The sequence below is a fragment of the Oryza sativa genome, chromosome 12 (assembly GCF_034140825.1).
Source record: "Oryza sativa Japonica Group chromosome 12, ASM3414082v1".
NCBI lineage: Eukaryota > Viridiplantae > Streptophyta > Magnoliopsida > Poales > Poaceae > Oryza > Oryza sativa.
In genome coordinates this window covers 14,150,472-14,165,131 of record NC_089046.1, presented here as the reverse complement: position 1 = coordinate 14,165,131, position 14,660 = coordinate 14,150,472, and the positions used below count along the sequence as shown (strand labels likewise).

Genomic DNA, 14,660 nt, shown 5'->3' with positions numbered 1-14,660 from the left:
ACTTCTGTTATAAAGTGGTCATCATTTCTTTGATTTCGAGCAAACCTTGGCGATCTTCCGTAAGGCATATAAACACCACACATTTCAGGAGCTTCAACACCTTGTTTATTGAAGAACAAAGTGACCCTTTCAAGGAATGCAACCCACCCATCAGACCTCAACTCTTACATTTTATTCTTTGCCAAACGAACGAGTGTCATTGCATTAAGAATATCTTGCTCTCTTCTTTGTAAACACTCAGACAAATCATTTGTGTATCCAAGAATGACAAGCATCAATTATGCACTAAAAATAAAATCAAATGACTCAAAAACTCCAACTATAGCATATATTTTTGGCTATTCAGTACTTTGTGAAGTATCATGTAACACCCCAGGTAACCACATACCTAGAGTACCACACCAAAATACACTCAAAACCACTAACTCCCAAAATTATTAGAAATTTCAGCAGAGTCTCCCCGAAAAATACAGACATCCACGACAGGAAGTTATAAGATAACTCAATAACGATATAATCCACATAATACAAACCATCCTAGCTGCATGAATTCCTCGTAAAAATAAGGACCAGAACTTTAAATGACTTTTACAAGTTCTGCGCAAAACTTATGCTAAGCAGAAACATAGTCTAAAACCAAATTTCAATAGTGTGCAATAATAATGTGTAGTCCAAGGGTGCTACTCCCGTCCCATGCCGATAAATATCATTAGGTACCTAGAAACCAAATTAAACACAAGAGTGAGTAAAAAATACTCAGCAAGTACAATATTGAACTAGTAAAACATACACAGGTTTAATGCAAGAAGAAACCAATATGAAACATTTGATTTCCTTTAATTTAAAACAAAGGAGGCAAAAAGTTGTAGTTCCCTCCCGGACAGGTGTGAATATCCTCTTAGCATTACCGGTAAGCCGAGCAAGCGTGATCAGCGCTTCTCAAGGATCATGAATAAAATTCTAAATTGCACTCCCATGACTACGCATGGTACTTGAATAATGTAAACAAAAACTTCCGGAAGACTGAAACCTGAATAACGTAGTGAACTTGAACATGAAGTGAAATATGAATATGTAGCATAATACCAAAACCACACAATTGATAATAGGAAACTTCGAATAATAATTGGGTAAATGAAACCAACAAAGCAACACAGTTTATCTATCACACAAGTCCATCTTGTACTTACCTTAACTTCTTCGATAAACTCCTCCAAGTTGGAACCCTCCACACCTGTGGAGAAAAACTATGCATAAACCATTATATCCAACTAATGATTGTTACAAGGGACATTTACTAAAATCGAAACCTAGAATATAATTTACTATATCCAACTAATGATTGTTATAAGGGACATTTACTAAAATCGAAATCTAGAATATATAATTTTTTTACTGATTTATATTAAATAACCTATGGCTGTTCCCTTACTGTTTTATGCGTAACTCACAAACCGTCTAACGAAATCTAACAAATAATATAACTTCGGATATCTATACAAAATTGTCTACAACTTTCATGTTGGGCATAAATTCCGATTATGCCTCTGCAAATCCCAGATTAAGGAAAACAAATTGCTGTCCTGATTTCCGAACCCAGTCAGCAGTACTGTTTCTGTTGTTTCTCCCAAACCGTTTATCAGAATTGAGTGAAACCAGCGCCGTTAGAAAGATATCGATGATGACTACAAAGTTTATTTAGGTCAACTAACCTGAATCCCGACGGTTTATTACCAGATTTAAAAATACGGTTTCATCCTATAATCAATAACCTCAAAAATTGCACAAACGGCTATCGAATAAATTTCTATTTGAATCTTATACTTCTAAGGGGTAACCAAAAGTACCGTTGCAGCGTGGATACTAGAATTTGAGAACAAACCCGCTAGCCGCGAAATCACCGAAATCCTCAAAATTCCTTCTTCCTCCTGTTCTCCTGCGCCCTCCTCCCTGGCCACGCAGCAGCAGCCTGCAGCAGCGATCAGCGGCAGCAGCAATCGCATGCATCAGCAGCAGCAGCAGCAAGCAATCACATGAATCAGCAGCAAGCAATCAAATAAGGAGCCGACAGCAGCACAAAGATCGGCGGCAGGAGCTCACCAAGAACGAGCCGAGCAGGAGGAATCAAGTGGCCGCGATGGACGACGACGGCCGAAGCAGCGGCGGCAGCGCAGAGGCGACGTGGCAACCAGAACGACCGCGGCGACGGCAAGGGTGCAGGACGGCATGAGCGGCGGCGGCTAGGGTTTTGCTGGCGATCCCTTTTTTTCTTTTTTTTTGTTATATAAAGAGACAAAAGGAGATCTAACGGCCCATATCGATTCGATCCCCGGGACTTCGTTCGGACTCCGATTACTATAAATTTATATTCTATTTTGCACAACTCGGCGAGCTCTACGCATCCACGATTCTTGATCGCCTATTCGAATAACGGTTTAAAAGTTGAACTTTTACGCGTTTACTAATTCGAAATTCGGGGCATTACATATCATCTCCAAGGTTTATAAGTACATCACTGATTGCATGATACACAGCAATAATATTGACAATGGTTTTGTAGTGAGACCCTCATCGAGTCTCACCGGGTCTAGATAACCCCATCTCTTGATTTTGTCTACTACCAGTTTCTAATACACAACATTCAATTGCATTGACAACATCTTGAAGTCTAGCATTTCAAAGCATGTCATGCCGCTTACTAGAAACCCCAACAATATTTAGCAAGAGAGATACTTGGGTCAAAAACGACACACAATCATCATTCCCCTTGGCAACGGCAACCAGAACAAGTTGGAGTTGATGTGCAAAATAGTACTCCCTCCGTCCCATAATATAAGGGATTTTAAGTTTTTGCTTGCAATGTTTGACCACTCGTCTTATTTAAATTTTTTTGAAATTATTATTTATTTTATTTGTGACTTACTTTATTATTTACAGTACTTTAAGCATAATTTTTCATTTTTTATATTTGCAAAAAAATTTGAATAAGACGAGTGATCAAACGTTGCAATCAAAAACTCAAAATCCCTTATATTATGGGACGGAGGGAGTAGATATAATAAGCAAAAGGTGCATCTTGCATTATCAGTGTTTTCAGCCCTTTAGTCTCTCCTTTCATGTTGTTAACCCCATCATAACCTTGGCCATGAATTTTACTTAAAGTCAAATGGTGACAAACTAGTAATTTCTGAATTGCTTCCTTAAGTGATAACGAAGTGATACTTTATACATGGACAACCCCTAGAAAGCGTTCGCATGGCCTTCCCAAATTATCAACATAACGCAAGCAAAGAGCTAGTTGTTCTTTATGATATACATCAATAGACTTATCCCCTATAATTGCACAGTGCTCATCACCAAGTTTATCAATATTTTTTACCTAGTTTCTATGGCACAACAATGAATAATTTGCTTATGTATTTCTAGTCATGTCAAGTTGCAATTACCCGGGGTATTCTTCAATACAAACTTATTCACTTTTGTACAATTTGATGCAAGCCATTTCAAAAGTTCAATGAAGTTTCCTCTATTGCTAGACTGTTCACTTTCATCTTGTCCACGAAATGCCAACCCTTGATGCAAAAGAAACTTTAAACATCTAAGTGAACAAGTCAATCTGATCTTGTAGAGACGTAATTCCTCACTACTCCAATTCTCAATTATATCATCAATTGCTGCAGTAGGATTCAAATATAAATTGTACCTCTTTTGAGTTATGTTGTGCAAACTTCCTACTCCACCGACATGTTTATTAAGTGCATCGTCTCTCTTCCAATTTCTCCAACATCAATAGTAAACGCATTAGTTCTCTTGTCCTTGCCTTGTTCTACTTTAAACAAGTAGCATACAAAGAAAAATGCAGTATCAAGAGTTTCATTCTTGATACTATATTCAAGCCAATAATATTTATGAAACCATAAAACTTTGAACTTCCTATCTCTATTTCCATTTTTTCTTTTCTTAAAATCATGCGCTTAAAGTTGAAATGGGCCTTTAAGAATATATCCTCTCCGAACCGCATCTTGATCATTGGCAGGATAACTTATAAATGGGTAGTGTTTCCCCTGGATCACGTGGAAGATGGTCAATGTCATAAACCGGCGGCGGCGGTGGTGGTGAGGCATCTTCCTCAACATCTTGTTCTTGAGTGTGCTCCTTTACTACAACCAGGGAAGAAGGCAAATTTAGAAGCATTCTTCTTTCCTGGATGTTTTCGAAAAAAATATGCAATATCTCCATCTTTCTTCATGTTTCAACAATCAACAATCTACAATATAGTACTATAATTTAATATCACAATGCACTAGAGTTAAAAATTTTAAAACTGAAATTGAACAGGTACACAAGTAGAAAACCTAAAATTGTCATACTGTAGCACAATGCAGGCTATAGGTTGCTCCGTCGCTAGCTGGCACAGGTGGCTGGGCCTCAGGTGGCGACCAGTGCTGCGGCGCCCGGCGAGGCGTCATGCGCTGGCGCCACGGCAATGGTCGGCACTCTCTCTCCTCGCCTCGTCTTGTCTCCTCGGTAACGACGACAAGACTTGGTTTTCCAATTTTCCTCGTGGCGGCAACACACTGTGGCAGTGGGGAGGACTAGTGCGCACGTAGTGTGGGCGTGGCAGCGTTGTTTGTAGGTGGTAGGGCGAGCGAGTTGGCGAAGCAAAAAACAAGGAGACAAGGAGTTGATCGCGTCATCGCGAGGAGGAGAGGCGTGTGCGACACTTCAATTTCCATTCACACGCGTGCAGACACCGTGATTGCCATTTTTTATATTTATATATATGGTAGGGTCAGTCGTCACCTTTTTGGGTGGTCCGGGGACCACCCTGTTGATTCGCCCCTATTCCAATGAGGTGACACAGCAAGAGCCACAAGGGACCGCGAACCTAGATTGATCTGCATGCGAACCTCGCCTAGCCGTGGAGCTAGGACGAACAGTGAGCACTACCTCCACCGATCGGTACCTCGTCTCCCGTCATTATCGCTCCCGCCACCCAAGTGTGTCACTTCCAGCTACTGCACAATGAGGGTACGAGCTTCTGTCCCTCTATAATAGCCCTCCCTCCAAAACCGAAAAGCCCAACGCATCTAATAGACAAGCCCCACTTACACATACCACCGCACTTACACTTTGCCCTCACTTCGCTTCAATCCTAGCTTCGTATAAAAGGGTTAACCCGGGAGTAATATGATTGGAAGTTCAAGCCTTTGTAGTTTGTCCTACCCTTACTAAATTAGCTATGCGCGTGGTACTAAACATGTGCACATAGCTCTCATGGGCCACACATGTCAAATCCTAATCAGGCATCACACCCCCTTCCCTCCCTCCTTCAAAGGACCTGACGTCCCCGTCGGTCGAACTTACTGCTACAGCCACACAAGCATATAGGCAAATGTCTAGGAGCGCACCCCTCTTAGTGCACATTTGTACATTCAGTTGGCTCTGATACCATTTGTAATAGCCCTCTCTCCAGAACCACGTATCCAACCCATCTGACGAGTGGACCCACTTACACATACCACCCCACGTACACTTATGTCATCGCTTCATATAAAAGGGTTAATCCGGGAGTGATATAATTGGAGGGACAAGCCCTTATAAGATTGTTTCACCCTTGCTAAACTAGCAAAGTGATAGTAAACATACACACACAGCTCTTATGGATTAAACATGCCATGTCCTAATTGGGCCAGGATGTCACACCCTATCCTCCCTCCCGAGCTGCTTTCTTGTCATGTTGTAGCCCGCTTGATCACTGGAGCCCCGGTGCGTGCAACCACACACATCCACGTGTGCCAGCTAGCGCGCGAGCCACACTCTACATAAGCCGCACGCAACCTTGAATGGTCGGCTGCCGCGTCCCAAGCACTTCCGGACGAATGCCTCCACCAGCATATAGCTCTAACCGCTCCTAAGCCCACCCGAACCCCCGCGCCATTGATTAGGACCTAGCACCAGCGTCTTGCTCACACCAACGTGTCCAAGATCAGCCAACCAAATGAGGACTAGTTCCAATCTTCCTTTATGTACTGGATAAGACGATTGTGAAGATCGATGTTGATGATCCAAAGGCTCCGATCAGGTTGACTAAAACCCCTTGCAATCACTACACCACCCGTTTGTTGGTTATCACCCGAGCCGAAACACGGATGACCTCGCCCATAAGGCTATCTCCTGCAAGTGAATTGAGAACACAAGCAAAAGAGTGGAAGATGCAATATGAATATATTGCAAATATATGAGATGAATCTCACAAGTTGGGGTTCCACAAACCGATGAACGGTGAAACTGCAATGATAGAATAATCTATTTTGATGACGGCTACTAATTAAATAGGTTCCAGGGTCAACCTAGTACCCCTGGACACGACCCTAATGGACTCCAACACGATACATGGCCCAACGGGCTAAGGACGGTGACACAACACCCAACCAGATTCTGGACACTCTCTTATTTCAATGATTCTCGTGGACTCAGAAGGAATTTTGATGCAAGACCAGACCCATTGGAAAGGTGGTCTCATTAGCTTTCCATACATATGTAGAACATCAAAAACAACCTCCGAATGAGGTCTAGGCAGCGATTTTAGTGTGGGCTGCTCCTAGACGATGAGGTGGGCTCCAACTTGATATGAATTGGGCCTCCATCTCCTAGCCTCGTACATATCCAAAGGAGTGATAGTCCTCATCACCACCGAGGACCTCGTCCCTAGCCACCATCTTTGGTCGTGTTAACTGAGGGAAAGCACTCCCTTACCCACTGAAGTTGTTATATTTTGGGACAAACCTTGAGGGCTAGAAGTTATTATATTTAGGGAGTAGATTATATATGCGGTTAATTATTATGTTATGATCTCATCAGTACTTAAACGATTGAACCAAGGAGATGAAAGAAGTGCATATGTATGTATGCACAAGTGGTCATATCAAAGGAGAAGCATGAGGTTATATATGTACTCCATCCGTCCCATAAAAGACCAACCTAGGATGAGATGAGTTGTTTCCTAGTACAATGAATCTGGACAAGTTTTTGTCCAGTACCATGAAACATCACATCCTATCCTAGGTTACCTTTCTATGGGACTGAGAGAGTATGCACCAAGAGCATCTCCAAGAGAAGCCTAAGGCATTAGATTGTGTTCTTCCCCCTTCTTTCCAAACTCAACTCCCTCTTTTTCCCAATCACACGAATCGCGCATTCCCGCGCCCATTTTTTTCCTCCTCACGCTTTCCCCCAACCGTGCTAGTCTATTTTCCCTTTCACGAACAAATCACTCTCTTCCTTCGCTGCCCACTAGATCAGGAGGACACCGTGCCCACGCTAGTCTTCTCCTCCTCGTGTCAGCTCTGCCGTTAGCCCAGGCGGACCGCCGCCGGCCCTTAGTCTAGGGCACCGATGACCGTCCATCCAGGTCTCCGCCGACCCTCCGTTTAGGTCACCGCCAGCCCACCATTCAGGTAGCTGCCAGTCCTCTGTCCAGGGTGCCACCGTCCGTTGATCCAGGGCACCGTCGGTCGTCCGTCCAGGTCACCGCTGGGGCCATCGGCGGCAGCACTGTCACCAATCTCTGCCCCTTCGTCCACCTCTCTGCCTCGACGACGTTGCTGCTACTGAATTTGTTTGAGGTAATTTCAGAGTAATTAGTTGACAACTCATTTCTTTCCCTCTTTTCTCCATGGATCATCTCTTAGAGTTCAATTTGTGCATCATGTTGGAATATGTTCAATTTGGTTCTTGTTGAAAGATGCAGTACAACTATTGCTGTGATGGTCTAGGCAGGTGATAAAGTAATGAGAAATCATTTGTTCTTAATCTGCACCCTAAAGTTTTATTCAAGCCCACTGAATTTTACTGAAACTATTTTATCTAAGAAGACAATTGTCACATGCTAGTTTCCTACTGTACTGGAGATTTTATTTTTGCACCGGTATATTAGATTATTTTCATGAACTGGTATACATGAGTTTTTTTCCCTGAACTTCTATAGTTAGGTGACTTCGCAAATCATAATAATTGGTACATTCTAGTTAAGACTTTTTTTTTGAACTGCTATAGTTGAGATTAAACCTTCTAAACAATGAGTTGTGTTAGTTCATACTGTTTATTCTCTAATGTTTATTTTCGTCACATTGCAATGTCATTTTTTGTTGTGCTGTCATGATGGGAAGTGTTGTTTGTAATGGAAGGAAAAGGATACTTTACTAATTTGATGAATAGGGGCAACAATTCCTTGTATTGGGATGATATGAGTAGCTATATGGTGGATGATGTTATGAGTAGCCTATGGAGCATAACATGGCGGGGATCATATGTTCCCCCCAAGAGTAAGTAATCGAGTTGTATCGTTCTCATTGGGTGAACTCATGTTCAGAAACTTCAATAACTGTTTTTACAAACCTTCTCAGACTCTCTATATATAGTGGTACTTTCTCCAAGACCAATATATTCATCCAAAGCATCTCCTACTATACCATAAGCTAGCTGGCAAATTGTTGCAGTGACCTTTTGATAACAACTTAACCCAAGTATACCAATTGTATTTCTCTTATGCACAAAATAGTTGTCATGATCGTCTACTACATTCGTTATGCCGAGAAACAGAGACCTACTCACTTTATTCCTACACAGTCATAACTAATAAGACATACATAACTATGCATTTAACAAAGATAAATCAAATAAAATTGGCTTAATACAAACCTGCATCTGAATAAAACTCGGCCATAGGTAGGATTATCATAAAAGTAGTCTTCGAATAATCTTAAGTGTTGTGCTTCACGATCAACCACTTCATGTCTCATGACAGACCCGCCATGTTTTGGTGCATTCACAGAGTGCAGATAGCTATGCACAATTTGTGTTGCAACAAAAAAAATCATCGTCGTCGTTGGATGATGATTCATCTAGAGGCCATAGAAACGAGGAGCGAGGATGACTCATCATGGATCAAATCAACTGCCAAAAAAAATATAATGTGATTGACATGAGAAAATCTTAACATGAGTGTCCCCTAGGATGTTAGCTGCAGATTGATGACACGGTTGTGCAGAGAATCAACTAGGTCTTCTCTTTTTCAACATATTAGAGGCGAAATCTTCATGTAATACCACCGTGACCAGTGAGGGATTCTCGCGTCATCAGAAAGCCAGCATTGTTGCAACGATCTGATCAGGAGCGATCTGATACGTGCGTATGTTAAAAGAAAATCGGTGACAACCATGGGCCCATCCAATTCAACGTGTCCCAACCAACTAATTTTTAGGATTCTGTTTTAGGCATCTCTTGGAAATGCAAGATATATTTGGGTCTAATTTTTTTTAGAATGCTCTTAATTCATAGGTTTTAGTAGCTAACTTTTGGATCTCGATGCTCTAAGGTGGATACATTCATAACGAGCTCAGCACATATGTACGTGTTTTTTTTAAACACATACGTATGTGTTTGACCCCCAACAAGGTTGTATCAATGGATCATGGGGCCAGACCCCGTTCATGGCATGCCAACGTGCAGGCTGGCCCACATGCCCAGTGAAGGACAACGTCCTACTACGCGATGGCACTCTCCAATCACACCATACGTCGCCGCATAGAACAGAAAAACAATACATGTCCTACTCAACAGGCAGCACGTGATGATCTGAACATAGCTAGCACACATGTAAATGTGGTAGTGGATTTTTTTTATTCAGCTTATTCTTCATTCGGATAGAAGGCGGTCAAACCTAAGCATTGACCGATACCGAGACTAAAGAAACCAAGTATTGGTTTCTTTAGTCTCAGTATTGGTTAATTCTTTCGGGCTCGATTTAAATCGTTCTCATTTTTTTCCACCCAAGATATGATGGCATATTAAGTATAACAAAGTGGCTACTGAGCCACAAATTAATTGAGCCTGAAAGAATTAACCGATACCGAGACTAAAGAAACCAAAGTCATGGCCTTCGATCTCACCTTCGGCTCTAACGACTAAAAGACTTACTGTTTTTAGGTTCTTTGGTAATGTAAGTAGGTTACCCAAGAAAACCGAGTTCATTCCCTCCCCAAATCATTCCTCTTTCTGTCTCTCACTTTTGTTGGCAACTTTTTGTGACAAGTTGACAAGCACGATTGTAGCACCTTAAGTCTTGCGGTGATCCTAGAGTCGCCAACCACCTCGATCTAGCAAAGAGCTAAACCTAGATGGATTTTAATAACTAAACCGGCTAGCGGAGCCGATTTCTAGATAACTACACGTCTCGTGGGCAAAACGGAAGGTTTTCAGGACAAACCTACAAAGAGATGTCGCACTCTCGCAGCGGCGGCGGACGGTTTACGGCGCAAACCGACAAAGATGGACAAACTAAGAGGAAACTAAAAGCAATATGAAAAGAACGATTCGATTGCTTGATTGTAGATTGATTTTTACAATGAACCGGCCTTATCCCTTATATAGGGGTTGGTCTTACCCTCTATAGGCCCTCCTCCACGTCCAACTCGGGGTAGAAACCAAAGGAAACCCGAAACATGCCTTCCCGAGCAAGGAAACCTCGAAACCCGACGAAACAGGGTCGGACTCGGACCTGCCGGTCAGACCGGCCACATACCGCCGGTCTGACCGGCCCTCAACCGGCGGTCTGACCGCCCAACACATGGCGGTCAGACTGGCCCACTCGGAGGAAACCGGTAGATTTCCAAATTTTGGCAATCTTCCCTATTTTAATCCTAGGTGCCAAATTTGGGTGTAAACACATGCCCCCCCTGCCTTTTTGATAAACAACGTGAATCTAAAAGCATAGAGCATGTTTTTGGTCTTAGGACGATAATCCAATTACCGGCCATAGTACCTCCTAAGCGTCTTGCCAAACGCTCGGGAAGTATTTCTTCAAGTATTTCCCGTTGATTGCTCGTTGAAAACGCTCCCCTTGAAGTGTCTCCAAAAAGTATGTGTTCCATCGAACAATGCCGCACACTCGATAAGGACCTTCCCAACTAGGAGACCACTTACCGAACTCCTTGGATCGAGTACCCAAAGGTAAAATTGTCTTCCAAACCAAGTCTCCAACTTGAAACAATTTTGCTTTCACCCTCTTGTTGTACGCCTTGGTCACCCTCTTCTTCTCTTTCTCTATCTCTTCCAATGCCTTCAAACGCTTATCGATGACTTCATCAAGGTTGTCTCCCATCAACGTCTTGTAATCTTCACTTGACAAATCATCTTGCTTGATATAACGAAGAGAACCAAGATTTACCTCTACCGGTAAAACGGCTTCTTGACCATAAACCAACTCAAAAGGAGTGACTTTAGTGGCACCATGTTTAGATATCCTATGCGCCCACAATGCTTCAGAAAGCACCTCATGCCACCTCTTCGGGTGTTCCTCAATCTTCTTTTTTACTAGCTTTAGCAATGTCTTATACTCGACTCGGCTTGACCATTAGCCTGAGCGTAGTAAGGAGAAGAACTCAACAATTTAATACCATAAGATTCGGTAAAACTCTTCACTTCCTTAGACATAAAAGAAGCACCTTGGTCCGTAGTTAATGTTTGCGGAATACCGAATCTATGAATAATATGCTTCAAAATAAAGTCAATTACCTCCGTATGAGTCATATTCTTCAAAGGCACAGCTTCGGCCCACTTGGTGAAGTAATCCGTAGCAACCAGCATGAACCTATGCCCCGTTGATGACGAAGGATAAATTTGACCAATGAAATCGAAAGCCCATCCTCGGAACGACCATGGTTTGATTATAGGGTTCAACACGGCGGCGGGCGCCAATTGAACATTGCCGAACCGTTGACAAGCCTCACATCCCCTATAATATTTGAAGCAATCATCAATCATCCCCGGCCAATAGAATCCCGCTCTTCTAAGCAACCAATTCATCTTGTGGGCCGATTGATGAGTTCCACAAATTCCTTCATGCACCTTTCCCATAGCCACTTTAGATTGATCTTCATCTAAGCACTTCAACAAGACACCATCTATGTTTCGGCGATACAAATCCCCATCAAGCAATGTATATTTGAATGCTTGCCGCCGAATTTTCCGATCAACCTTAAGTGTGGGATCTTTTAGATATTGAATTAAAGGAATTCTCCAATCCTCTTCTGTATCTTGGGCATAAATGTCCGAATTATCAATTAATTCGGCCTCCAAATCGATTGAAGCGTGCCCCCCAGCTTTCTGCCCAACACCGGTCAAACCGGCCACGCAGGGCCGGTCAAACCGCTCGGGATCGCCGGTCAAACCGGCGGCATGCGGCCGGTCAGACCGCCCCTGGTCACCGGTCAGACCGGCCGTGCAATGCCAGTCAGACCGCCCCTGGTCTCCAATTTTTCCAATTTCGCACAAAGATTTAAAATCAAGCACCGGCTCTTCTAATATCAGAAATAACCCTTTTTTCACATTATAACCAGATGCTTGTTGTGCCAAGTCATTTGCTCTAGAATTATCACGCCTAGCAATATGTCTAATAGCAAAAATATCAAAATTGGCAATAATATCTAAACATGAATCAAGGTACCTATTTAGTGATCCGTCCAAGCATTTGTAGACTCCGGCGACTTGTTGCACCACCAATTCCGAATCACCAAAGGCCTCCACATATTTAGCTCCAACCATCTCCATAACTTGTAAGCCGAACAATAAAGCATTGTATTCGGCTTGATTATTTGTGCAATAATTTTCCAAACGAACCGATGCCTCATAACACATGCCATTAGGTGAAAACAAAACTACCCCTATGCCTTGACCTTCTTTGCAAGAAGAACCATCAAAATAAATCTTCCAAGGTATAACTTCAACTAAGCAAACCTCTCCCTCATAAGCAACATCTATATGATGGTCTACTATAAAATCACATACAATTTGGCCTTTTATAGTTTTCAATGGTTCATAAGCCAAATCATATTCTATTAAAGCATATGCCCACTTGCCAATTCTCCCACTTAGAATTGGCCTTTGCAACATGTGTTTAATCACATCGGCTTGACAAGTAACTATGCATGTACTAGATAACAAATAATGCCTCAATTTGGTACAAGCATAGTATAAGCATAGACAAAGTCTCTCTATAAAAACATACCTCGTTTCGGCATCCAAAAGACGGCGGCTCAAATATGTAATGATATATTCCTTGCCATCTTCCTCTTGCGTCAAAACGGCACCAATGACTTTGTCCTCGGAGGCAATATATAACCGAAAATGCTTTCCGGCTTTAGGCGCTCGCACAATGGATGGAGTAGATAAATACCTCTTCAACTCATCAAACGCCTCTTGTTGTTTTGCCCCCCAAGTAAAATCGGCTTCTTTTTTCAAGCGAAGTATAGGAACAAAAGCATCGATTTTACCCGCTAGGTTAGAAATAAACCTCCTCAAATAATTCACCTTACCTAGCAACTTTTGAAATTCTTTTTTGCATGTCGGCGCTTTGAAATCACGAATTTTTTCTATCTTCTTAGGATTAATCTCAACTCCTCTCTCATGCACCATGAATCCTAAGAACTTCCCCGCCGACACACCAAAAGCACATTTAAGTGGGTTCATCTTCAAACTATACCGGCGCATCCTCTCAAAAGCTAATCTCAAATCGGCTATATGCCCTTCCATACCATCCGATTTGACAACAATATCATCAATATAGATCTCTAAGATAATACCTAGCAAATCATGAAAGATTAAATTCATTGCCCTTTGATATGTTGCACCGGCATTCTTCAACCCAAAAGTCATGACAACCCACTCAAACAAACCAACAAATCCCGGGCACCTAAAAGCCGTCTTGTACATATCCTCCTCCGCCATAAAGATTTGATTGTAGCCGGCATTACCATCTAAAAAGCTAATCACCTTATGACCCGAGGCATCATTAATCATCATGTCGGCTATAGGCATAGGATACTCATCTTTAGGAGTGGCTTTATTTAAATCTCTAAAATCTATGCAAACTCTAATCTTACCACTCCCCTTCTTCTCCACCGGGACTTAAACCCCGCCTTCAATAACCGATCAATCTCCTCTTTGACTCGGTCATATAATAAAGGATTGAAACGACGAGGTGGTTGCTTACAAGGCCTAAACCCGGTTTAATTGGAAGCCGATGCTCAACAAGCTCACGGCTAAGACCCGGCATCTCATGTTACTCCCATGCAAAGCAATCAACATACTCTTTAAGTAGCTCGATTACCTTAACCTTATAATCGGCTTTCATGTTTTTGTTTACAAAAGTCGGCCTTGGTTTAGTTCCATCACCTATATCTACTTCTTCCAATGGATCGGCCAATGTAAACCCTTGTCCAAGCTTCTCCACTTCATCAAAATCTTCAACGGTTTCTCCAATATCGTTCTTTGTAGACCGATATTCTTACACCCTCTTTTGTAACTGTCACGACTGGAAATAACCCAACGGGCGTTCCTTACGTGCGTGTATAATTCCTTGTCCCAGGAGGCAAGGTACACCAAAAGTTGATACAATTCAGAGTTTAACAAGCGGAAGCGTAAATAGTTAATTATTACATGGGCAACGAGGGCCCAGCACACATGAAGACAACGAAAAACAGCGGAAGACTAGGGCGACGACCACAGGCGCTTGACGGCAGGCACGAGCTAAACACCAAAGCCTTCATCATCCAGGAGCTCCTCTTCTGGGTTTGGGAAAAATTGAGCAAGACTGAGTA

General features: G+C 42.4%; 1 long non-coding RNA gene across 2 annotated transcripts; it reads right to left on the bottom strand.

The window, feature by feature from the left end:
- Window positions 1-407: 407 nt before the first annotated feature.
- On the bottom strand, window positions 408-2,256 carry LOC136354802 (uncharacterized). Of its 2 annotated transcripts, none has more exons than XR_010738598.1 (4): window positions 2,101-2,256; window positions 1,848-1,969; window positions 1,191-1,234; window positions 408-717 (listed from the first exon to the last, which is right to left on the bottom strand). It is a non-coding gene; the product is annotated as an uncharacterized lncRNA (long non-coding RNA). The 2 variants fall into 2 exon arrangements; XR_010738599.1 differs by having other exon boundaries at window positions 1,883-1,969.
- Window positions 2,257-14,660: the final 12,404 nt, after the last annotated feature.